The sequence below is a fragment of the Chlorocebus sabaeus genome, chromosome 13 (assembly GCF_047675955.1).
Source record: "Chlorocebus sabaeus isolate Y175 chromosome 13, mChlSab1.0.hap1, whole genome shotgun sequence".
Classification (NCBI taxonomy): Eukaryota; Metazoa; Chordata; class Mammalia; order Primates; family Cercopithecidae; genus Chlorocebus; species Chlorocebus sabaeus.
Genome location: NC_132916.1, coordinates 28,930,036 through 28,956,767, shown reverse-complemented (window position 1 = coordinate 28,956,767; position 26,732 = coordinate 28,930,036). Strand labels below are relative to the sequence as shown.

The 26,732-nt window shown below is 39.1% G+C and overlaps 1 long non-coding RNA gene across 1 annotated transcript in view; it reads left to right on the top strand.

Moving 5' to 3' along the window:
- LOC103240661 (uncharacterized) overlaps positions 1 to 26,732 on the top strand; it is a 54,930-nt gene that overhangs the window by 768 nt on the left and 27,430 nt on the right. Inside the window, exon 2 of the long non-coding RNA XR_500072.3 lies at positions 9,903 to 9,980. This is a non-coding gene — a long non-coding RNA (uncharacterized lncRNA). The remainder of the gene's footprint in view (positions 1 to 9,902; positions 9,981 to 26,732) is intronic.

Genomic DNA, 26,732 nt, shown 5'->3' with positions numbered 1-26,732 from the left:
ATTTGCTTGTCTGAAAAGGATCTTATTTCTCCTTCACTTATGAAGCTTAGTTTGGCCAGATATGAAATTCTAGGTTGGAAAATCTTTTCTTTAAGAATGTTGAATATTGGCCCTCAATCTCTTTTGGCTTGTAGGGTTTCTGCTGAGAGGTCCACTGTTAGTCTGATGGACTCCCCTTTGTGGGTGACCTGGCCGTTCTCTGTGGCTGCCCTTAACAGTTATTCTTTCATTTTGACCTTGGAGAATGTGATGATTATGTGTCTTGGGAATGATATTGTGGTGCATCTTACTGGGGTTCTCTGCATTTCCTAAATTTGAATGTTGGCCTGCTTTGCTAGGTTGGGGAAGTTATCCTGGATGATATCCTGAAGTATGTTTTACAACTTGGTTCTGTTCTCCCTGTCTCTTTTAGGTACTACAATCAGTCATAGTTTCGGTCTCTTTACATGATCCCATATTTCTTGCAGGTTTTGTTCATTTCTTTTCATTCTTTTTTTTTTTTTTGAGACAGAGTCTCGCTCTGTCGCCTGAGCTTGAGTCTCGCTCTGTCACCCAGGCTGGAATGCAGTGGCGTGATCTCGGCTCACTGCAAGCTCCACCTCCTGGGTTCCCACCATTCTCCTGCCTCAGCCTCCTGACTAGCTGGGACTACAGGTGCCTGCCACCACGTCCGGCTAATTTTTTTTGTATTTTTAGTAGAGATGGGGTTTCACCATGTTAGCCAGTTTGCTCTCGATCTCCTGATCTCGTGATCCACCCACCTCAGCCTCCCAAAGTGCTGGGATTACAGGCATGAGTCACAACTCCTAGCCTCTTTTCATTCTTTTTTTGCCTATTGTTGTCTGCCTGTCTTATTTCAGAAAGATAGTCTTCAAGCTCTGAGGTTCTTTCCTCTGCTTGGTCTATTCTGCTATTAATACTTGTGATTGCATTGAAAGGTTCTTGTAGTATGTTTTTCAGCTCTATCAGGTCAGTTCTTTTCCTGTCTAAACTGGCATTTGACTGTCAGCTCCTGCATTGTTTATCTTAATTCTTAGCTTCTTTGCATTGGGTTACATCGTGTTCCTTTAGCTCAGGAAAGTTCATTTTTATCCACATTCCGAAGCCTACTTCTGTCATTTCAGCCTAGTTCTGAGCCCTTGCTGGAGAGGTATTGCAGTCATTTGGGGGAAAGGGAGCAGTCTGACGTTTTGAATTTTCAGGTTTTTGAGTTGATTCTTTTGTGGCCTTATCATCTAGCTTTGATCTTTGAAGTTGCTGACTTTTGGATGGAGTTTTTTTATTTTTTATTTTGGGTGTGTGTGTGTGTGTGTGTGTTTTGTTGTTGTTTTCTGTTTGTTTGCTTTTCTTTTAACAGTCTGGCCACTCTTCTGTAGGGCTGCTGTGGTTTGCTGGGAGTCCGCTCCAGACTGTAGTCACCTTGGTTTTTCCCACACCTGGAGGTATCACCAGTGAAGGCTGTGAAACAGCAAATATGGCAGCCTGCCACTTCCTCTGGAAGCTCTGTCCCGGGGGGGTACTGACCTGTTGCTGGCCCACACACACCTGTAGGAGGTATCTGGAGACCCTGGTTGGGAGGTCTCACCCAGTCAGGAGGAACTGGATTAGGGACCTGCCCAAAGACGCAATCTGGCTGCTTTTTTATAGAGCAACTGTGCTGTTTTCAGGGTCCATTCAGACCCTGATTAGTTTGAGCTCTCCAAGGCCCACAGGGTGGACTGGCTAAGATGCTCAAACAGCTAAGGTGGTGGCCTGCCCTGCTTTCTGGGCATTCCATCCCAGGGAGAAATTAGACATCTGTCGGCCATAGAACATGGGTGGAGGTGGCTGGAGGTCCCAACTGGGAGGACCTGCCCTGTGAGGAGGAGTGGATCAGAGTCCCATTCAAAGAAGCAGTCTGGCCACACCTTGACAAAACAGCTGGGGAACTGCCTCAGCTGTCATGCTGGGGAACTGCCTCTGCCTCTGTTGGCTTGGACTCTCCAAAGCCTGCAGACTGGAAAGCCTGAGTCCTCCAAACAACCAAGGTGGCAGCACCTCCTCCTGCACTCTGTCCCAGGGAGAGATCAGAGCTCTGACAATAGAATACTGGTGGGGCGGTGGCTGGAGGTCAGGGCTGGGAGGTCCTGCCCAGTGAGGAGAAATGAACCCGGGTCCCACTTAAAGAAGCAGTCTGGTCATGTTCTGGCAAAGTAGTGGTTCTGCTGAACTTGGTTTGCTCATATTTTTTTGTTGTTGTTGTTTTGTTTTTTGGGGACAGGGTCTCACTCTGTCACCCAGGCTAGAGTGCAGTGGTGTGATCATGACTCACTCCAGGCTCAGCCAACCTTTTTCTCTCAGCCTCCTGAGTAGCTGGGACTACAGGCACACACCATCACACCCAGCTAATTTTTTTATTTTTTGTAGAAACGGGGTTTAGCCACATTGCCCAGGCTGATCTCAAAATCCTGGGCTCAAGCAATCCTCCTGCCTTGGCCTCCCAAAGGGCTGGGATTATAGGCATGAGCCACTGTGCCTAGTCAGTTTGCTATTTTGTTGAGAGTTTTTGCACTGATGTTCATCAAGGATATTGGCCTGAAGTTTTCTTGTTTTGTTGTGTCTCTGCCAGATTTTGGTATCAGGATGATGCTGACCTCATATCATGAGTTAGGAAGGAGTGCCTCCTCCTCAGTTTTTTGAAATAGTTTCAGTAGGAATGATACCAGCTCTTCCTTAAACAACTGGTAGAATTTGGCTGTGAATCTATCTGATCCTGGGCTTTTTCTGTTTTTTATGATTGCTTATGTACCCTCCACCTGGACCCTCCAGATGTTTACATTTTGCATAGCTAAAGTACATTTATCAAAAGTCATTCAAATTGTCCTTAAAGAAAATAGTTTCTTTTTTAACTTAAGGAATAGCTCCATTCAGTTTCATATTAGGCTGTCTGCTAATCTTGTACTTTAGAGATCTCATGCCCACTTTCTAGCCTGTGTAAGACTGTTCTTTATCATATCTTCATAGTTATCTCTAAAAGTTCTAATCTCATCTCCCAAATTCTTCATTACAAGGAGCTAGAAAGACACTAAAAACATGAGAGGGTGGGTTCTGAGTAATTTGCTTTTGGATTAAGCTTAAGGTTTTGTTCTGGAGAACTCCCCTTAGAGCATAACACAGGGACAAAAAAATTAGTAAGGCACTTGTGTGACAAAATTGGCTCTAAACTTCAGAAATGAATGTTGACATCTCAGCTTTTTCACAGTTCGAATTTTTAAAAATAGCTATTGCCCAGGGATGCTTAAGAGATTATGGCCTTTACTTTTTCATTTAGGAGCTAAAAAGTCCTTAGAATAATTTATATTCAAACTGCTTATTTTTGTTACTTTTGACAGGAATATGTAATGTTTAAATAGTGTTGGGTAGTGGTGTCCCCTAAACTCCCTGCAACTATACTATACTGTTATATATTTCCTACATAAGCATTTCATTTTTATTTTAATATGATCCAGACTAAATAAGTCTAACGTCCTCAAGCAAAACATTTAAAGTCTAATTGTAATTAACCTTGACTTGTGTTATGATTTGTAATTAACACAGGCCTTTCAATTACTCTAGTTGATTTTATGAATTCTGACACTTGTCTTGATAAAGTTCACACAGAGAGACATTTGGAAGTGGTATTGATGAAAAGATGGCAGAAAATGTAGAAATTTTGGTAGGAAGTTATATAAATTCAATGTCATTCCTTTTTATTTTTATGTATACAATTTAATCATTTCAAAATTTAATAGAATATTTTTATATGAAGTTCACCATTATGTTCATCTTCCTTAGGGGATTAGTGAGATTTAGGGAATAATGTTAACTTAAAGCTAAGAAATTAAACTGTGAAAGCCAAACAGTCAGGCTTCGAGGAGTTGCTGTAATGAAAGTTTATGGAAAAAAAATTGAGATAAGAATTAGAAGGCTTCCACCTATAACTCATTTTTTTTCTTTCTCTTTATTTTAAATAGGGGAAAAGGATCTTTGGTTAAAATGAATGTGTTTGGCGATCAAAAAACACCACTGATTTTTCTATGGCCTTAGAAATATAATTTGTTCCCTATAGGTATAGTAATCACATATCTTTGATAAGGATACTTTCTTATAGTAGATTCCCAAGGTAAAATATAAAACATGAAGATAAATTTACGTCTACCACTGAGGAAAACTAACCTCTACCTATAAAAAAAAAGTCAGTAACAATGAAATTATGTTAAGAATATTTAAAATGTTGGCTGGGTGGAAGAAGAAAGGGGTAACAGAGAGAACTAATCTATATGTACCAGTTTGAATGAGTTTAGCTTATTCAAGCTTATTTTACCCTGACTCAAAATAACTTCAGCAATGAGGAAGATTTATTATCTAACGCAACAGGAAGTCTGAATGTGGAACAGCCCCAGATTGATTCAGTTGCTCATTACTAGCAGACCCCTAAATTCTTTGCATCTTCCTGTTTTGCCATGCTAGACCTGTTGACTTAGTTTCCCCACGTGGTTGCAAGATGGCTGCCACAGCTCTGGGAATCATATGGGCACAATGACATCATCAGCAGAGGATATTGATCTTCAATTATCCCTTTTTTTTGTTAGTAAAAGAGCCTTTCTTATATCTCCTATACAGTATCCAGAATTAAATCACATGCCCACATCCGAACAAATCCTTGGCAGTAGGAACAGGAAATCAGGGCATGGGAAGTGTGCCCCCCATCCCTGAGCACCAGGATATATGGAAGAGTGGGGACATCCAAACAGCACGGCCACTCTTAGCAAGAGGGAAGAGAGAACTTTTTGGGTTAGTAGTGTCTCTTCTGTTATGGGTAACTTCATTTTTCCCATCTCTAACAAAACGAATATTTGATATGAAGGAATTAGGAAGAACTATCAAATGAATTGGCCATATATGGGCCTACAGGTTAATGTTCTCAAATGAACTCAGCTTAAAGACATTGATGGAAAGAAAGAAATGGGAACTGATTCAGTCAGTGATTTTTAAAAGTTCAGCTGTGCTCTGAGGCTGAAGCACATCAGTGCTATGACCCACAAAAGAACGGTTAACCTTGTTCATCTCAAAATCTTTCTTTAGTTATCTCTAGAAGACATTTTCTATTTTAAGCTGCAAAGCCTTCTGCAAAATATCTGGCCATGGAGTTTATGAAAAGGACTCAGACAAAATGATGTGTTTGGTCTTATCTTAATAATACATACTATCCTGAGGCTCATTTGAAGTTGGTAAATAGAAATATGTATTTCCAAAAGAGATTTTGGTATATATACCTATATGAGAAATGTGGAAATTTTAAATACTTCTGAAGTATAAAATTATAGCTCATTACTTATCAAAGTATACTGAAGACAAGAAATGTGACTGATGCTTTTTACCCTTTACTTTGAAACTATATTGCATGGCTTGGCCCATACTTCTTGTTCTTCCACTTAATATAACAGTAACATAAATAATCTGATAGGACTCTTGACTTCACTGCCCATTCATGTATAATGAATCACATAATTTTGCTTAATTGCTTTTCCATCCCCACTAGACTCTAAGCTCTAATGATAGTTTCTGAATTTTTATATAGATGGGCTTGGGGACAGCAATCCATTTGAAGGGAAGGGGTGTGTACAGGCTTGAAGTTTTGTTTTCCCAATGCTAAAATAATTATGAAAAATCAAAATAATGAGAGGGTAGGTATGGGGTTAGTTGAGATTGGGGTTTAAAGTACCCCTCAAACTACACCTTAGCTTATGGTGAGCTCCTGAAAGGCAGGGTCTGTGTCAGCCTTGTTATCCCCAGTGCCAGGCAGTGTGATTCAGCTGTATTCTCTAAACACTTGCCGAATGACAGAATTACCAGAATCCATTCATATTTGCCAAAAGTAGACACTTAGTAACTTGCTACATGAAGAAGTGAGTGCTAATCTTTGTTTTCCTGATTGTAAACTTCCTAAAAGAGGAATGACAGATTTTTTTTTTCAACTTGAGAGACCCAATTGTGTAGACAGTCCCATTTCCCCCCTTTCTGGCATAAGCTTCATGCAGTTTTTTGTTGTTGTTGTTGTTGTTGTTATGTTTTTTTTTGAATCAATTTCCTCTCTGATTTTTTTATTTTTATTTTTTTTTGAGATGGAGTCTTGCTTTGTTGCCCAGGCTGGAGTGCATTGGCATGGTCTCTGCTCACTGCAACCTCAGCCTACCAAGTTCAAGCGATTCTCCTGCCTCAGCCTCCCGAGTAGCTTGGATTACAGGTGCTGACATAGTCGATGGAGACAAGAGTCTTCATAATGCAGGTTCAAAATCACAGGATAGAACAGGCAGTAGAGTTTAGTGGTTGTGAACATGACCTTTGGAGTCAGACAGACCTAGGTTTGGGCCTTAGTGTCCCTACTTCTTACTCACTGTGTTACCTTAGGAAATTACTTAATCTGTAAGTCTCAATGTCCTCATGCATAAAATGTAGGCGATAATTGTATCTATATCATAATCGTTGTGACAATTCAATGGGAGTGCTCAATAAGCCTTTAGCACATAAAAAACCCGCAGTAAAATGTAGCCATTATTCGTTGTTACTGTTATAATTAATAATGAGAATACTTACATAAATATCTTGATTAGAATTTATGAAGCAGCCCACCTATACAAGGAGCACATTTCTTTTTAAATTCTAAAAATGCATATGAACATTGAAGTAAAAATTCAGGCAGTATGAATGTGAATAAAATAAAAAGACTTTGTTGCCCTACAAACTTAACCAGAGGAAGCCACTAAAACTTGTTTTAAGATTAATTTTTATGCAAAGTATGTGCCAACATTCATTGAGATGATTTATCAACTTTAAGCATCAAGTGTTTTTATGGCTAGAGTCAGTTGACTTCATGCCATAAAAATTGGTGAATGTCACCTGCTTATACATATTCTTCTTTACCCTCACCCACACCCATTAGGGCTATTATATTTTAGCTTTTCAATTGATTACTTTTGTAGCTTTAAATTATTTACATAAGTCCTATTTATTTGTCTGTCAAACATTAGGCAAAAATCCTCTATCCCCGCTATACTAAGAGGAAATTAGCACTTCTGTCCTTCTTTCCGATTCCCCTTCCCCTACACCCAACTCCCAACTATCGTCAGCTATGTTATTACTTTTCTATTGTCAAGATATGTCAGATTTATATTCTGTCTGGTAATTCTCTTTATATCTTCTCTCTTTTATGGGTTGATTCTGAAAAAGGAAAATCAATAAATAATTTTTATAATGTTATGATTATATAAATATTCTCTGCAGTACCAAATTGTATGCTCGAACCTATAGAGAAGACAAAATCTTAATGTGGCAAAGCTTGTGTTGTTCAAAAAAACCATTCTAAGTATAAAACCCAAATAGATTTTAATGTTTAAAAATCTTATCAATTTTTCAAAATCATGCCACTGTTTCTTTGGTCAACAAACTTTTCTACATTTGTTTGTTTCTCCTGTTATTTCTAATTCTTTTTCTTTTCTTTTTTTTTTAAACATGAGAAAGACATCATATCTTAAGTGTGTTTAGCTGCTTAATCACAATATTTAATGTACACTAATCATATTAGGTACATATTAGGGCACAGGGGAAATAAGCTTTGTCAGTTATTTTATGTCTGAAAATATCTGTCTTCCCCCCACATTTTGTAGGATGCCTTAGTATTGGATTTCAGATTTAAAATTAATTCCTCTGAATTTGAGGCTATTGCTGGCTATCTTATAGTGTTGAGTGCAATAGATAATGGATCTGATGCCATTGTGGTTCTCATTCCTGTGTAAGAAATCTGTTTTTTGTTGGTTTGTTTTATCCCGAGGAAGGACTTTTGGAACTTTTGCTTTGTCTTTGGGATTTTTAATTTCCCAAGGATTTGTTCATGTCTTCTGTGTGGTTCTCTCTGGGACTCTCAGTATGAGGGCCCAGGTCTTTCTTCAGTTCTGGGAGATATTCTTCAGTTATTTATTTGATTATTTCATCTGCATTTCTTTTTCTGGTCTTTCTTCTCAGAACTTTTATTTGATGAAAGTGTGTTATTGAAGATTTATCTCCTATGTTTCAACTTTTCTTTCATATTTTTGGTATCTTTTTGTTTTGATTCTGCAATATGTATATATTTATTAAACATATTTTTACTTTTCAAGAGCACTTTGTTTTCTCTTTCCTTAGTGTTTTGGAGGGTGTGCTATCATCTATCATCTCAAATATCACTGGGAATATTAAGTAGTCTTCTTTCATATTGGGTAGATTGTTTTCCTTGCTCACGTTGGTCCTTCTCTTTTGGATTGTTGAGGCTCCACAGACACTGTTAATGCTTGATTGTTCAGATTTATGGATAAAGAGCAAAGTTGATCAGTATAGGTAGCCGATGTGGGTTTTCTTTATCACTGTGATGAGACACTGATTTTAAAAAAATCTTAAATTAAAAATTTTTTTTAGAGACAAGGATTTGCTCTGTTGCCAAGGCTGGAGTGCAGTGGTGCAATCATAGCTCACTGCAACTTCAGACTCCTGGGCTCAAGCATCCTCTTGTTTCAGCCTTCCAAGTAGTTGGGGCTACAGACATGTGCCACCATGTCTGACTAATTTTTATTTTACTTTATTGTGGAGATGGGGTCTTGCTATATTGCCCAGGCTGGTCTCAGATGCCTGGCCTCCAGTTATCCTCCTGCCTCAAACTCCCAAAATGTTGAGATTACATATATGAGCCACCACACCTGGCCAAAAAAATCTTTCTGTAATTAAAAAATTAATGTGAACCAAGATAAGAAAACTAAAAGTAAAAAGGATATATAATAAAAAGTAAATTTTTGTCTTATCCAAAATTACCAATTTGTCAGAAATCCAACTAAACCACTGTTACTAGTTTCCTTTGTCTTCTAGAATATCTCTAAGTAAATAGAGAAATATACATTTTCTTGTCTGTCTGCCTGCCTATCTATCTATAGCTATCTATCTATCTATCTATCTATCTATCTATCTATCTATCCATCCATCCATCCATCCATCTAAGTACGTACACATTTTGCAAAAAGTGGTAACATGCTGTATATATATTTTAATTTTTTTGTAAAACAGTTTATCTTGCAGAGCATTTTGTTTGTGGCTATATTATTCTTTATCATGGTTGCAGAGTTTTACACTGAGTGGATGTGCTAGAATTTATTGAACCATTCTCCTATTGGAGAGAAATTAGATCCCATCTAATCTTTTGTATTACAGACGTTACTGCACCAAATATCCTTATACAGACTTGTTGGCATTTATTTGTACATATATTTGAAAGAGAAATATCTGAGTCACAGGGTATGCATATTTGAAGAATAGGTTAAAAAACCTGCAATTCATATTATATTTAACTTCTTGAATATGTAATGCACACTTATTGGACAAAAACCTTGAATGTACAAAAGAATATAGTAAAAATTAAATATCCTTTTGAACACTTCTTTGACTATTTGCCCCCTCTGCTGCTCTTCTCAGTCTCAACTATTGTTATGTGTGTGAGTCTATGTGTGTGTGTGTGTGTGTGTGTTTGTGTGTGTGTCTATGTCTGTGTATTTCCTTTTTGGGTTAAATTCTTATAGCTGAGTGAAAGCCTTGGGAAGTGTTCCTTTTTAAAAGTGAGTACATATTTTCTGTGAAGGGTTTTCAAATTTGACTACTTTTAAATTGAGCTGTTTGACCTGCCAAGAGTGTGCCATGAGACGGGTCCTGAGAGTTCCTTCTATGCCTCCTTCCTTCACTGCAGCTGACTGAGCCCCACATTCTATCTGTATGCCAAGGATTTTTCCAGGGACACACTTTGTCCTTACCAGTATCAGAACAGAGCAGATACTTATGATTTTATAATCTCTACTTCTTCCTTCTAGTGTTGGAATCCATGGCACATGACAATAATAAAGAGATGACGCTTGGCTTCTTTGGTCCTCTCTTCAGCATTATAGAAGGTAAATAGTGCAGTTAGGTTTTTGCATGACAATATAAAGAGGCCAATGTTTGATGTTGGGCAGCTTTCTGTGCAGAACATTGTAATTGCTGAAAGCTGTTTGTCTTCCTACTTTTTCATTACTATCATTTTTGTTCAGTTCCAGTGCCTTTTACAAGCTTTCATTTCTCCGTCTTCAAATAGTCTTGGTATATCAAGTTTATAATAACACTGATCTACAGAGAGGCATATGCCCCTTATTATAGCTCTAAAAGAGAATGATGTCACCAAGGAAGCATAGCTTTTGCACTGAAATCCTCAAAGACGGGTAGTTTATTTTATTAATTTCCATTGTGAGCTTTGGTGAACAATGTGGAGGTTTACATTAGTAAATAAAGCATGACTGGGTAGTAAAATGTTATTGGGATTTTAAAATCAGAAGATCTGGGAGTGAAAACCATCTGTATTTGTGAAAAGTAGTTGAAAGAGATTTAGTTTTGATGGTATGATATGTGTGACCTTGGGAAAGTCAAAATAATATCCTTGGGCTTTGATTTCCTAATTTGCAAATGTTCACAGGATTGTTATATGGATTAAAGAGATAATATAAGCAAAGTACTTTGTCAAGTGCTATGAAGTGTTATGTAATATTATAATCATAATGTTAAAGTGAGAAATGGGCAGGCTTATTCAACTCAACAGGAATAATTTTCATTAAAGCTTCCAACATTGCACATCATACTGGAGTTGCAGCTTCAGAAATGTTGTGTTTTTATAACTCAGTAAGTGGAGAATAAGAAAGGCCGTACTCTTTTTTTCTGGATGGGGCATCTCAGTGATTCAGATTCTTCTTGGTCTTAATAAATGTTGCAAGCTGCCCATTAGGATTAGAGCATAGGGTAATGTATTGGTCTGTTCTCACACTGCTTATAAAGACATACTGGAGATTGGGCAATTTATAAAGGAAAGAGGTTTAATGGACTCACAGTTCCACATGGCTGGGGAGGTCTCACAATCATGGTGGAAAGCAAAGGAGAAGCTAAGGCACATCTTACATGGCAGCAGGCATGAGAGCTTGTGTAGGGGAAATTCCCTTTGTAAAACCATCAGATCTTGTGAGACTTAATCACTATTATGAGAGCAGCATGAGAAAGACCTGTCCCCATGATTCAGTTACCTCCCACCAGTTCCCTCCCATGACACGTGGGAATTATAGGAGCTTGAATTCAAAATAAGATTTAGGTGGGGACACAGCCAAACCATATCAGGTAGGTATACAGGTATAGAGGGAGACAAGGCCAGAAGGACTTATGAAGCCAAACTAGAAAGGTCTGGAATGCCAACCCAAAGGAGTGTGGGTCTTAATTGTTGGGTACTGCAGATCTATGGGGCTGTCACTTTGGGAGAGTGTTGTAGCATATAGAAAGATGACAGCAGATGTGGTGAGATGATAAAAAGTCCTTCAGAGGCAAAGGATCCACAAACATATCCATCTGGAAGTATAGTTCTCCTCAGTATCCATGGAGAATTGGTTCTAGGACCCCTGCAGACTCCAGAATCCACAGATGTACAAGTCCCTTGTATAAAATGGCATAATATTTGCATATAACCTACCAACATTCTTTCATATACTGTAAATCATCTCTAAATTACTTATAATACCTAATACAATGTAAATACTATGTACATAGCTGTTATACTGTAGTTTAAAATTGGTATTTTTTTAATTTTTAAAAATTATGTTTGATCCATGGTTGGTTGGATCTGTAGGTTCTGCATCCTAGGTACAGAGGGCTGATGATAGCTATGAAAGCAGGAGACTGTTTGGTGTGTTCCCCAGGTGGGGACATGGGTCTCCCTAAATTCATACAAAAGACACTTTGGATTCTCCTGGCTGAATTCTCACTCACAGAAATAGATTCAGCAGCAGCAGAGCCACTTCTGTGGGTGAGAATTCGGCCAGGAGGTAGAAGCTTACCCTTGCATTCTCAGGGGATTTTATAGCCTCCTGGCCACCTGCCTGACTGTTCAGAAGACTCTGGCTGTAGCCCCACTTGCTCAGCAGGCTCAAGAAACTATTGCCAAACAATCTCAGCACATCCCTGATTCTTTAATGGAGACACTGGGTGGTAGAGTGAGGTACCTCAGCAGACTCAGGCTGTAGGTCTCTAAGTCTATTCCTGTAGGGTGTGAGAAAGTTTGTAAGAATGAAAACAGACAATCCCAGAGCGCAATGCACTGATTGAGGAGGAGGCTGGGAGCAGGGAGATTGCTGAGAACCACTGCCATGGGCCAAGCATGAAGCAGCAATGTCTTAAGTTGGAAGGTGGTAGTGGACATAGGAAGACACAGGCAGATGGCAGAAACAGTGTGAGCACGAAGACCCACTATTATCTATAAAGGAGAAACTAGAGGGAGGAGTCAAGGATTGTGTCAGGATTTCCTACTTTAATGGGTGGGAGAATGAAAACATTGTTATACAGTAATGGAAAATGAGGGCAGTTGGACACACAGAAGTAAAGTTCGCAGGGTATGCAGAGTTAGGGAGATAGGAAACAGATTCGCAAGGTTTCCATTTAGAAGCCATAAGAAAAGTCTTGGTGGTAGGAAGTTCTTCACGTTATACTACAGTGAAATAAACATTTTACTTTCATGGAAAAGTTTATTTAAATGATCCAAGATACAATCTGAGAGAGGAACTTCAGCAACCTGTGCTGGCTCAGCCAGTTCCCATTCCTTCCTGTAGTCCCACCGCAAGCATACATCAGAGCACTCAACAATACTCGTTGAATGAGTCAGTGGAGCTGCCCTGGCTGGCAGACCTGGAAAGCAGCAATTCGCGTTAGGTGGAACACATCAATTTTGAGTAGTCACTTAGACAACATCTATACCAGTGGCACTCATCTTTGCTGCATGTTAAGAGTCACCTAAAGCCGGGCGCGGTGGCTCACACCTGTAATCCCGGCACTTTGAGAGGCCGAGGCGGGTGGATCACGAGGTCAGGAGATCGAGACCATCCTGGCTAACACGGTGAAACCCCGTCTCTACTAAAAAAAATGCAAAAAAATTAGCCAGGCGTGGTGGCGGGCGCCTGTAGTCCCAGCTACTCGGGAGGCTGAGGCAGGAGAATGGCGTGAACCTGGGAGGCGGAGCTTGCAGTGAGCCGAGATGGCGCCACTGCACTCCAGCCTAGGTGACAGAGTGAGACTCCACCTCAAAAAAAAAAAAAAAAAAAAAAAAAAAAAGTCACCTGAGGGGCTTTTAAATAATCCTGAGGCTAGGATATAGCTCAGACCAATTAAAACCCGACCCCTTTCCCAGATGATTTTATTGTGCATTCAAGGATCAGAAACACTGCCACATCTCTTCCTTTGCATGCAAAGTACTGTTGGTGCTTATCTTAAACAACATTGTCCTCTGAAAAGGTGCCCCCGTGGAGTTCGTTTTCCAGGCTTTCTCTCCATATGAACCTCCCACACGTGTGGCTGACTGCATCACCAAGGTAGTGTAGAAAGGTGCAGGAAGTAAAGAGGAGGAAGAGGAACTGGTGAAGGAATAGTCAACGAGGGAAGAAGAGAAACAGGAAAACACCATGTCCTGGAAACCAAGAGAGGGGACTTCTAGGAGTGTCAGTCACTGATGTGAAGTGCTATGGCAATTTGGGGATGGTAAGGACTGAGAAGGAGCCAGAGAGGGCTGCAGTGAGTTTCAGCATGGTGGTGTGACTGGAAGCTGGACTGCAAAGCAAGTAAGGAGTAGGACTCTGAGGACACGGAGGTAGCAAGGGTAGGCAGAGGCAACAGACTGGGTGACCACGGGCCTCACAGATGTGCTTTGATTGAGGTCCACAGAGTGTTCAAAGATTTTTAAAAATTAGTTATCAACATTTACAAATTGGGAGGTTTTATATAAACCACAACTTCCGATTTCTCTTGAAAAACTGGGAGATCTGACAAAACTAGGACTTTGTTCTGTCTTGGCACCAAAAGGAATTGGTTGTCCACCTTAGGAATGACATCCTTTCTCCCCACTCATCACACAATCTCCATGCCCGGAAGTTATCCTTTAAACCCAGTTCACGTATCTCACTTGCATGACCTCCATGGCTTCGGTAGGCAAGTGAATTTGAGACTTGGACTTGATCCAAATAGCTGTTAGGTGGTTTGTGAGAAAGGAAAAGAGAAGTCCTGATCACCTTTGTATGATGGGGGGAATAGGCAGAAGGGAAGATGGAATAAAGGAAAAGCTTCTCAAGGTTAATTTGGAACAGGAAGGACCCATAACTGGGGAAGAAGTAGAGAATGCATGAAGACATAAAGAGATTTTGGGGAGGAGAGAATGGAAATGAAAGCCTGTTAGTGGCAGTAAAATGAGTGAATCACTGCAAGTTAGGTGGGAGATAGCACTGAAGTCTGAGCAATATGAAAAATATTTGGAACAATCAGAATAGGAACTAATGAAAAGAAAAACTTGGGGGCAGTTGGTGGGGTGGAAGGAACTGAGTACTGAAGAGAACTGAGTACATAAAGATTTCAGATGACTTATTTAGAAGCAGATTTTTCTTATTTATTTGGAGACAAGAATTTTAAAGTAGAAAATTTTCTAGCTTTTGGAGTTATGTTATTTTTAAAACCAATCTTTTTCAAATATATAATTTCAAGGGCACTAAGGAATAAATCCCATATAAATCATTCATAGTATAATGAAGCTTAATTATCACTCAATTGTATGTTGCAAAGTTTTCTGTTTCATTATTTTTCCAATGGTAGTACAATTTTTATTAAATCATGCAAAGGAATGGTTTAAAAACACTTGTGCCAAAGTATTCAAGTGTTGTGGTTCAATGCCAGTATTTATGTTTGACTGACCCCTTTCAGATAACAGAAAAGCAATTTGTTTTTATTGAATGGAACAAATGTTTGTTTGTTTCTTAGAGAATTTTTTTTGTTGTTATTCAGGTCTACTTATTTTTAGAGATGGAAGGCATTATATATAGTTGAAATGGTGTTGCATTAAAATTATCCTTCATCAATTTGTTTTACATCACTTGTTTTTAATTGATGCTAGCAGCGCCTGGGTTGCTCCTGGGTAAATTTGTTTTGCTGATTTAAGTATTTGGAGATTGTTACATGGAGTCTGGAGAGCATTACAAATGCTAAGTCTGTAGTCAAGGAGGCTATCGTTTATAGAAAAACAGGATGGTCAAAAATTATATTGTTTTATCGAAGACTTTATAAGTTAGGGAGAAAACTGACTTTCATAGTATAAGTTTACATATCTACTTTTTTCTTCCCCTCAGAATGGTGTTACAAAGTGTACCATTTAACTTGCTTCATAAGGAGAGAGATTTTTCTATGATTTACAAGGCAGTCTCATAAATAGTTAGCTAAATTAAGTAATTTAAGGGATGTTGGGTTTGGGGATTTTGGGGGGTCAATTAGTCCATTCCATCTTTCCTGTGAGTTCTGAACCAGTTGACACAGGAAATAGATGTAGGAAATAGACACTGAGACTAGAACACAGAAATAGACATAGGAATTTTATGAAGACTAAAACTGAAGAATGTGGCTTTGATATGGGGCCAAAATGGGCTTCCTATTCCCCTTCCCCATAAGTTTAGTTGGTGGGATCCTCATGGGAGATGGGTTGGGTCTGCAGAGTGATATTCCTCTAGCCATCTTCTTGAAGGACTATGGCCTGACTCACACCCATTGTGCTCAGAGAACCTAAGTGAGAGGCCATTCATGGATAACCATCATGAGCCCCCAATTCACCTAACAGAGAAAAGTCGAACAATGGATGTCAGATTCTCAGCACAACACAGAAAAATTGCTCCTCCTGTGAGGAGGACCCAGGTAGTCGCAGTGTCCATGTAATCTTTCTGTTAGAGCAGAAGTTCTTAGCTTCTGAGCCAGCAGCAATGTGAGGATGTGAAAGGAAGTTTCACCTTACATTCTAGGAAACTCATCTACTTACCTCCAAACTAAGTACCTCCAAACTAACTGTGCCACACCGCACAGTTTTCCATTTAGACATGAATACCTTTGGGCTAAATATTGCCATTTTTATCCCTGTGATTCATTTAACATGAATGAATGGAGAGAAGGGCAGTCACAGATAAGAGTGAGAATCACCATACTGTGTGTTTGGTAGCTTTTTCACATGTTGGGAGAAGATAGTGTAGCGGGAGATATGGATTGTTTGCTCTTTTCTTTCCTTCCTATTTCCCACTCTTCTACTGCTCTTCTGGCTGTATTGCTGAGGCAGGTGCAAATCCACTACCTTCTGGGTCCCCTAGCCCTAATTCAAAACTCATTTCTGTGACCTGGTTATTGGGTCTTGTTATGGTGAGGCTTTTGATTCTTGCCCTGATTGAATAGTTGCCCATGATTTTAAAAAACAAAGAGGCGAAGACACTGGAAAAAACAAACAAAACAAAACTGTGATGAAAAAGTCATTTTATCAACTTATCTGTTGCCAACATTTTATTTAATGAAACACAATCTGGTGGCTACACAAAGCACTTATTCATGATAATGAGTCAAACTCAGACTTATCCTGTGTTTCCTAGCTGGTCCCCTGGCCCCCTTCAAATCTTCTTCCACAATCCACCAGGAAAAGCTACCAAATGATATGGGAAAGCAATCATAAAGTTCAGAATAGTGGTTACTTTGGGGTAGGTGAGTGAGTGTGGGCATTTGTAGAATTTGGGGAAGTCTTATGGGGACATCAGAGGCACTGGTAGATTTTTAAAAAAATTGGGTGGTGTATTAGGCCGTTCTTGGGCTGCTATAAAGAAATACATGAGACTGGGTAATTTATAAAGAAAAGACGCTTAATTGACTCATGGTTCTGCAGGCTGTCTAGGAAACATGGCTTCTGGTGAGGCTTCAGGAAGCTTTTACTCATGGCAGAAGGTGAGGTGGGAGCTTCTATGTCACATGGCAAAATCAGGAGCAAGAGATGGTGAGGGGGAGGTGCCACATACCTTTAAATGACCAGATCTTGTGTAAACTCAGAGGGAGAATTTTACTTGCACTAAGGGGATGGCCCAAACCATTCATGAGGAATCTGTTCCCATGATCCAAATCCTTCCCACCAGGCCCCACCTCCAACATTGGAGATTAAAATTCAGTATGAGATCTGGAGGGGACAAACGTCTAAACTATATTAGATAGTTAAGTATATACATTCATTCTACTGGTACTTTTCTACATTTCACAAGTATTATTTATATCTTTTATACATATTTTAAAATAAAAAAATTTATAATTTAAAATTATGAAAATGATTTTAGAAATAATCCAGATTGCTTTTCTTCTTGGCTCTCTGAAGCCTCTGTTCACCAGCCTCTGGAAGTATGAATTTAAAAACTTCCTTATTAATCCACATATGCCTAGCATATGAGGCTGTACCATTCAGTACTCTGGTTGCAAGTGACAGAAATCCAACTCAAATTATTTAAGCTCTCCGCCAACTCAAAGAGAAAAAGGAAAAAAGGAGAAATTGTTGACTTACGTAACAAAGAAGGACAGGTGTGTGGTTAATTTTGGATCTTGCCGCACTCAGGAGCTCAACAACAATGTTAGTTCTCTCTTTCTTTCTCTCAGCTATGTTTCTCTTTGCATGTTGGCTTTGATTTCTCTTACTATAGATGACTTAATCCATCTGGCTGGGCAAGATAGTCACATGCAACTCCAGCTCACATTATCCTTATAACTCGGGGTCCTAGAAGTAAATAAAGGATCTTTCATGACAGCCAGAGCCTTAGCAACATAAGTTGTGGGGTCCCATGTTCAAAAAGCAGGAAAATAGTGTGCTAAATATACTAAACTGGAAAGTTTTTTCTTTTGTTCTGTATTCTTTTAGTTTGTCACGGTGTTTAAAAAATTTCCCATTGAATGTCTATGTAAAGAAAAATTAAAAATTTAAATTATGAACATGAATCTTACCATTTATATTGTGCAGTGCCAGTTTCCAATGCAAATATAAGAGCCTTTAATTCATATATGGAATCACTGAAATTACACAATTTATATTTGGCATATGTATTTTGTTCTTATTAGAACAGTGGAAATGATTGCAAAACTAACTTAACTGTTTATATTTCAGTTCCTGATGCACTTACATCTACCTGTTCTCTTCAGCTTACTGATGAGTAAGGAAGGACTGAAAGGGAAAGGAACTATGGGTGGCCCTATCTTTCTCTCTTCTTCTATGCCATCATTTTCAGTGAGCTTGTCTAATAAAGAGAACTAACACAAGTGAGAAAAGGATATGATAAAGTTATTTGTAGTTGTTTCTGAAAACACCATTGCTTGTCTTCTGCATTGGAAGCAAGTTCTGGTTTGAATGGAAGACATGACCCTCTTGGGGCTGTCTGCACCACCATTTATTCAGTTTTAAATATAACATACTTATTTGCACTCACTTAGCATCTTGTGGTACTTCCATGCAAAGCGAGTCTACTGCTCTGCTGCACTCACAGGGTGTCATAAATGCTATATTACAAGTGAAGTGTGTATTTCCTTGCTCATGTGCCTTCCCTATTGTCCCATTGGACATCACTTACAAAACATAAGACCAAAGCTGAAATTATTGAGAATTTCAAAATGGCAACAGCAGAGCAGTAAACCAAGCGGAAGACTCTTCTAAGCATGGGGGCTTTGCAACTAACAGGTCACATGCATGAAACTGGACCTGCTGATAACACTGATGGGGATTCTGATTGTCCCAGTTTGGGTCATGCATCTATGCGTGATCCTATTACTTGATCTAAGTGTATATGGAGCACTCAGATTGGCCAGGCCTGGCTCACTTGCCCGCAGCTGGAGCTGAAAGGAGGGTGTTATCAGCCTCCTAACTAGGAGGAGTAGGGGAGTGCTTCCTCAAAAAAGTTAACAATGGGCAGACAACATATGTTTACTGTAAGGGGCCTTACATCTGCCCCTTCCTGCCCTTCACTTTCATTTCCTGCCAGTATTTTAATCCTCAAACATTTCACATGATTGTTTCAGGGACTCTTTCTTGATTGTTCCTAAGACAACCGGGTTCTTGTGTAACTGTGCTGTTGTACATGCTATTCCTTCTTGGAACATATTTCCTCATCTCCTGGAAGACTAACAATTCTCTGGCACTCAGTTCAAATTCAGTTCCTTTCTGGGGTCGTCTCTGACTTCCTCAGGCATAATAGTTACTCAGACCTTAAATACTTACAGTTAAAAATTTTTTTTTTGAGTTACAGCATTTATTGCTTCTATTTCAAAGTATCTGTTTTCTTGTCTACACCCCGGACCACCCCCCACTCCCACCACCACTGGTCTCTGGGCTCCTTGAGAGCAGGAACTGTGTCTTATCCTTTTTTAAAATCAATGCCCAGGGTAAAGCAAATGCCTGTTGCATGACAGGTACATGTCTGTTGAATAAAGAAATGAAAGAGTGTCATCCAATAGTGTTTTCGAGTTACCGTCTCTAACATTAATCCCGTACCTTAGATGAATTGCACATTTAGAATATCACTGGGAGCATCAGAGAATTTTCAGATTCTTCTTTCTCAAACACTGGACTGTCTTCTGATTAAACTGAAGTATTTCTTGGTTAAAACACTGAAAGGAAACTAATTAAATGTACAACTCAGAGAAGTAATATTTTGAATTCAAATAAATCTCCAAGAGTCTGTTTCCTAAGATGAAGCACACTGTCTAAGGGTTGGTCCTTGCATACTGGATGAGACGTCAGGATGTGTACTCTCTGCAGACAGGCAGACGAGGTTGTTTCCCACCTTGCCCACTGAGCAGATCAGCCTGGGCTTTCGGGAGCTCAGCAGCTACACTGTCATGAATATGAGACCTGCCATGTATCACTTTCTGTCTTGATGTTCATTCTCACATAATATGCTTTTTTTTTTTTTTTTTTTTTTTTTTTTTTTAATGGATCAGTGCCATCTAGGGGGTGTGAGAAAACACACATGAACTTGTGTTTACCTTGAGACCCTCTTTCCAGACACTGTATAGTTAGAAGCTCCAGTCCAGCACGTGCCAACATGAAAGAACTGCTCCTCAAAATTCTGCCTTTGGAAAATGTTCTTTAGGGAAGGAGCAGCCATTGGAACTATGGGAGCAATTTTCTTATGTGAGAAACGGGGTTAAGCTGGGAGTCTGGAAGATCTTCTGAAACTGACTGTATAATTCCTGGGTTCTAATAGAAAGGATTAAAACATGGATCTAAGGTGTGCAAGAAGAAAGAGGCAAAAAACAGAATGACATAAGAAATATGAATTGATTAGCCATAAGATAATGGTATATGTGTGAATTAGGCCGAAGAGTGAAAACAACAAAAAGAAATATGACAATTCAGAATTGTGGAAAGGAAGAAAAAATTTTTATTGTCACAGTATCTGTTCTGCTTCGCAAAATCTTGATCTATTTCTTTCTACTGTACTTTAGGTTTAATCTTTAAATCTTGACTGTTTTCTGAGGAAATGAAACATACAGATCATTTTATACAGTTCTACTTAAAATATTGTTTTCTCTGGATAAATCACACTACTAGCTATTGTTTGCAGTTTGACATCACGTTAAAGTGCAGAAAAAGCTCCACATTTTCAACTTATTTTTCAGTGCATAATAATGGTAAAAACAAGCTGATAAAAGAAACCCTTAAATATAAACTAAACCATGGAGTTCATAATTAAAAGATTGCCGGAATTTTAAAAACATTAAAATCAAGCTGGTCTTGTCTCTGCTCCCATATCTCTAGTCCTGAATACTTTTTTTTTTTTTTGCCAGTTTATTGATTCATAAACGGTTCACTATCCATCATACCTATAAGAAAACTGTAAACCATGATTAATGCATCCTGTAAACATTCCATTTGATTGGCCAGGATACTGTACCCTCATAGAAAAATTAATCACTTAAATCAATATCGAATTGAGATATATGGTTGGGATATTTTAAAAACCGCTGCCTCTAATCATTATTTGGTGATTTTTCTAGTCCTGAAAGAAGATGAATGTTGTATCAGCTAATGACATCTGATTCAGGGCATCTTGTAAATAACAGCCCCAAGGAGAGAAAGTCCACTAAAGGATGTTGTTTTAAAGGGAAAGGAATGAATATGACAAAAAAAATTTAGAGGTGCCAAAAAAAAAAAAAAAAAAGGCTGTAAATTGATAGTAATGAATGTAAAGTTTTCCTCTTACTTGGCAACAATAATCTATCACCTCCCAGACCCTTCTCAGATGAAAAGCCTAATTGGCCTTGGAGGTAACTTCCACTAAATGTAGTGTCAGAATAACAGGTGGTTAGAAATGTGTTAAATAGCACACTACTTCAATTGGTGCCCATTCATTTTCAAAAATTTAAAACTTACTATGAAATGAATGATTGCATACATTTGAAGAAATGCGTGGCTTTTTTTTTTTTTTTTTTTTTTTTTTTTTTTGAGACGGAGTTTTGCTCTGTCGCCCAGGCTGAAGTGCAGTGGCGTGATCTCAGTTCATTGCAACCTCTGCCTCTTGGGTTCAAGCAATTCTCCTGCCTCAGTCTCCTAAGCAGCTGGGACTACAGGCATGTGCCACTATGCCCGACTAATTTTGATATAGTAGAGATGGGGCTTCTCCATACTGGTTAGTCTGGTATTGAACTCCCGACCTCAAGTGATCTGCCTTCCTCAGCCTTCCAAAGTGTTGGGATTACAGGCATGAGCCACTGTGCCTGGCCTTTTTTTTTTCTTTTGTGTAAAATGGAGACACCCTAAATTCAAATACAATAAAAAATTCTCCATTCCTGACTTTATGCTGTTCAGAATACCTATCTGTATTCTTAAGTTGGTAATTAAAGTAAAACTCACTTTTTAACCTTTTGATACTTTATGACAATAAAAAGAATTCTTGGGTGAAAAAAAGTTGAGTTGAACCACTGAACACTCAAAGGCTTTGTGTATCCATGTGAATGTTGAGTACATACAATCAAGTTAATATTACGACATTGTCCTACTATGATTACATTTAGCATATACATGAACACCAGGCATGAGTAAACATTTTTTACTTTCAAGTTTGGCCATCATTTAGCCTGGTCTTTATGTTTTGGAATTCTATATTTCAAGTAATTCCTTCATTAATACAATAAAATGTGAGACCCTGCTGTGTATAAGACTATTCTTTTTCTAGAAAATATGTTTCAGAGGAGGATGAATTACCTAATTCCACTTGACTCTGAATGTAGAATTCTGGTTCCCAGGTATATTGATACTAACAGGAAAAAGGGTTCTGTCTGTACTGATTTTGCAAAAATACCTGGTAAAAACTAAGGTGAGATAAACATGTTTCTCTAACATATCACTTCTTAGAGGCTACAGTATGACTGGGGCACATTTTGACTCTCTGAGAAGGAGATATGGTACTTAGCATTGCCCTAAGTGTTTTGAACATGAAACTCTGCACAGTGGAATCCTTGACTGCAGGATGGAGGAACGTATTACCCAAAACCAATTTTCCTATTTGTCTCCCTCAGAGGAGGGTAAAACCTGAATTGTGAGTGAGGAAAGGGACACCTGCCTATTAAGCCAGCACCCCAGGCTGGACTCCAAAGTGTTTTCCTTACACATAGGATGATACACATGGATGATACAGATGGGTATTCTGAACAGCGCGAAGTCAGGAACAGAAGAGGCTGGGTGAGGTGGAAGGAGACCCTTCCTCCATGTTACAGTTTGAGCTGTCCTTTCAGTTTCATATAATTTATTCTGTAGTATTTACATTGTATCAATTCTTTATATTTATCTATCAACGATGATTAATACATAAAAGAAAGAATGGTGAGCACAAACCAGGGCCTGATCCTAATGGACGAGCTGATGGCCAATTCTTTGGTCTGAGGAGGTTGAAGAGCTGCCCCTAGAACAGTCTTCTCTTCATTCTGTGGGACTTCGATGCACCATCTACTCGGGGCTCCCTCGGCCAACTATATCACTCAGAAATACTTTGAACTGCTTTTCATTCATTGCTACCCATTTTTGTATCCCTTGTTAAGATCTCAAATGTTTTCCTATATTTCTCCAGTATTATTTCTACCTCCAGTGACACTATTTGTGGCAGTGATTTGTGTCATAGGATTATTTCTTAGTACATCTCCCACATTGGCCCCTAAAAGTGGCCCACCAAGGGCAGTGGTGGGAGCTGTTGGCCTCCGGTACAGTCAGTTAGCGGGTGCATTGTCTGCAGAAAATTTAAAAACAATAATAAAACCAGGTTGGTCTGCTTTTTATTGTCATAATGCTCCAGTGATTCTAAACAATGCCAGTATAAAAATATTCCTACCTGCAGGGGCAGATGCCCCCTCCCCACAAATGGCTCTCTATTAGAAACTTGTGTTGGAGAAATTAAGCATAATTTATATTTTATGCTTTCCCTTTACCTATGTCAAGGACAATTTAGTTTATCTTACTTGGTAAAAATGGAATTATTTAAAATTAGGAATCTTAGCCACACAAATCTAAACCCAGTTCGTCATTATGTTGTGTCTCTCCTTGATTACTTTTCTGAAGGAAAAAGAACTGATGTAATTAAAAAAAAACTAGGCTTGAAATTCATTAAATCCTAGGCTTTTTTTTTTCTTTCAAAGAGGCAGGGCTGGCACAGTGGCTTAGCTCTGTAATCCCAACACTTTGGGAGGCTGAGGTAGGAGGATTGCTAGAGCCAGGAGTTCGAGACCAGCCTGAGTGCCACGGCAATACTCTCTCTGCAAAAAGTTAAAAAATTAAAAATAAAAAAAATTAGCTGGGTGTGGTGGTGTGAACCTGTAGTCCCAGCTGCTTGGGAGGCTGAAGTGGGAAGATCATTTGAGCCTGGGAGTTTGAGGCTGCAGGGAGTTGTGATTGTGCCATTGCACTCCAGCTAGGTGACAGAGTGAAACCCTATCTCATATAAATTAAATAAATAAATAAAATAAAAGAGGCAGCATTATATAGTAGGATTTACTCTTGAATGCAAAGACCTTACTGATCCAGGGGATGGCATTAGATCTCTGGGTCTTAGTTTCCCTCTTTTAAAGTTAGGCTGATGTACTTAAAGGTCATTAGTGAAGGAAATAGCCAGATTGTTTAACAACATGGTCAATCCAACTGATTATGCCAAATTAAGGTAATTTTTAAATATCTGGATTGAAGGAATAATTGATTATATAGCCATTACAGCCTTGTCCATTTTCAGAAATATAAATATGTAAGGCCTACCAATTCTCAAATACTAAACTCTTGGCATTTGAAGATGGTCTGTCAGATTTCTTAAACTCTTAAATGGGAAGTGATATGGTTTGGCTGTGTCTCCACCCAAATCTCATTTTGAATTGTATTTCCCATAATCCTCACCTGTTATGGGAGGGACCTGGTGTGAGGTAATTTAATCATGGGGGCAGTTACCCTCATGCTGTTCTCATGATAGCGAGTGAATTCTCATCAGATCTGATAGTGTTGTAAGTGGCTTTCCCCCTTTTGCTTGGCACTTCACCTTCCTGTGGCCATGCGAAGAAGTACATGTTGGCTTCCCCTTCTGCCATGATTGTAAGTTTCCTGAGGCCTCCCCAGCCATGCTGAACTGTGAGTCAATTAAACCTCTTTCCTTTATAAATTACCCAGTCTCAGGCATGTTTTTATTAGCAGTATGAGAAGGGACTAATACAGGGAGAGAAGGAATTCCTTTATGACCCAGAAATTCTCTTGTAGACTTTAGGAGGTAAAAGCCCTCAGAAAGGCATGTTGTTGGCAGGTGGCAGATGCATTATAATCAGGCTGAAATTGGGCCACCATAAAGATTTTGCTACTCTTGCTGCCTCCGTATTTTGCCGTGTTGCTTTCTTTAAAGTTTCTCCCAGATCACTTCTCTATTTTAGAACCCTCCAGAGTATACAAATGTATTCAGAATTCATGGTGGACATCACTGAATCTTTCTAGTTTTCACCTGGGGAATGGAAGCTTTAGACATGGTTCCCAAGGATCCGTGAATGGTGGCTGCTTTTTTTTTCAGTGATTGAAAAGACTGATGTTTATTCACTCATTAAAAAGGAAATTGTTTGCTTAGTTTGTGCCAACACCACTGTAGGGGCTGCAATACAACAGGGAGCAAGATCTCTGCCTTTGAGGAACTTGCCTTCTCCTTATGGGATGGGTAGAGCAAAAAACAGATGGAGCCAAGATGTGCAAAGGTAGTTTTTAGATTCATTTAGAGTCCTTACACAATAAACCATACCCGCCTCCCCACCCAAACATTGAGCATAGCAATGTAAAAGTAATGTAGTTTTAGGGGTCAAAGTCCCTACAAACATTTCCAGATGTCAGTTGTACCTTATAGTTTTGACTTAAACTGAGCAGCCTCCCTGCCTACCTTTCAGGTCAGGCCAGTCCAAATTCCCTAGGTCTGGCCTTCATCACTTTCCCTAAGTCAATATGGTCAGAAGCTTTGTTTCTTGTTCTGTATCAGTGCTTCCCAAACTTGGCTATGCCTCAGAATTACATATAAAGTCACTTAACGTACCAGTTTTAAAAATATGTATTATAAATATATATGTGTTATATATTTAAATAATATGCATATTATTAATTTTTTAGGCATGTGAATTGGAATTTCTAGGAAAGAGGGACCTGGGATCTGTATTAGCCACAGTGCTCCAGGTGATTCTGATTAATCCAGTTGGCTTTCTTTTTTCTTTTTTCTTTTTTTTTTTGAGATGGAGTCTTGCTGTGTCGCCAGGCTGGAGTATAGTGGCACAATCTTGGCTCACTGAAACCTCCCTCTCCCAGGTTCAAGCAGTTCTCCTGCCTCAGCCTCCCGAGTAGCTGGGACTATAGGCATGCACTACCATGCCCAGCTAATTTTTTTTTTTGTATTTTTAGTAGAGACGGAGTTTCACCATGTTAGCCAGGATGGTCTCAATCTCCTGACCTCGTGATTTGCCCACCTCAGCCTCCCAAAGGGCTGAAATTACAAGTGTGAGCCACCATGCCTGGCTGGCTTTATTTTTCAAACCAGATTTTAGGAGCCAGTCACTACCAGATTAGTTTTTTCAATGCAAGGTTCCTCCAATATTCTCTTCTGAATGCTCAGGACTTTACTATGTAATAAGGGATGGGGTATTTGAGGAGTTCTGCCTACCCTTCTAATGCCGTCTCTCGTTGCTTCATTACTGGTGCCCTCTGCTTCAGGGAAATCCACTTGTTGACTTTTTTTTGGATGCCATCTGCCCTCCTGCTTTCAGAAAGTCTTCTTCATGCCTTTCCTCACATCCTCAACATCCTCTTCCGTCTTCTCTAGTCTCATCCATTTTTCAAGACCCACTCAAGTCTGACCTCTGAAATGATAACCTTGCCACCCTGCCAACCTGCATATCATTATTTGTGGATTTCCCTAACCTTTATCCTATGGGTCACTCACTTGTCATTATATTGTAGAAATCATGATCATGAGTTTTAGTTCAACCTTGGGAAGGCTTCTAAGTGGCGTACACACAGCATATCATTTCTAGCATATCATTAATTATAAAGGAGTAAAGAACGTTTATCAATACTCTTTAGAAATGAGTGATTCTATTTTGTATTTCAAAAAGCATTTTATAAATTCAGCAAAGGCATGCACTATCCCTGTCTTATTCACTAGAACGGTCTATAATTATTTGTTGAACTAAGTTAGGAAAAAGCCTGTATTATTGTTTCAAAATCTTTGGGGTTGCTTTTTGTTAATTTTGTGGTGCCTGCCATAATGAGAGTTTGAAGCTTT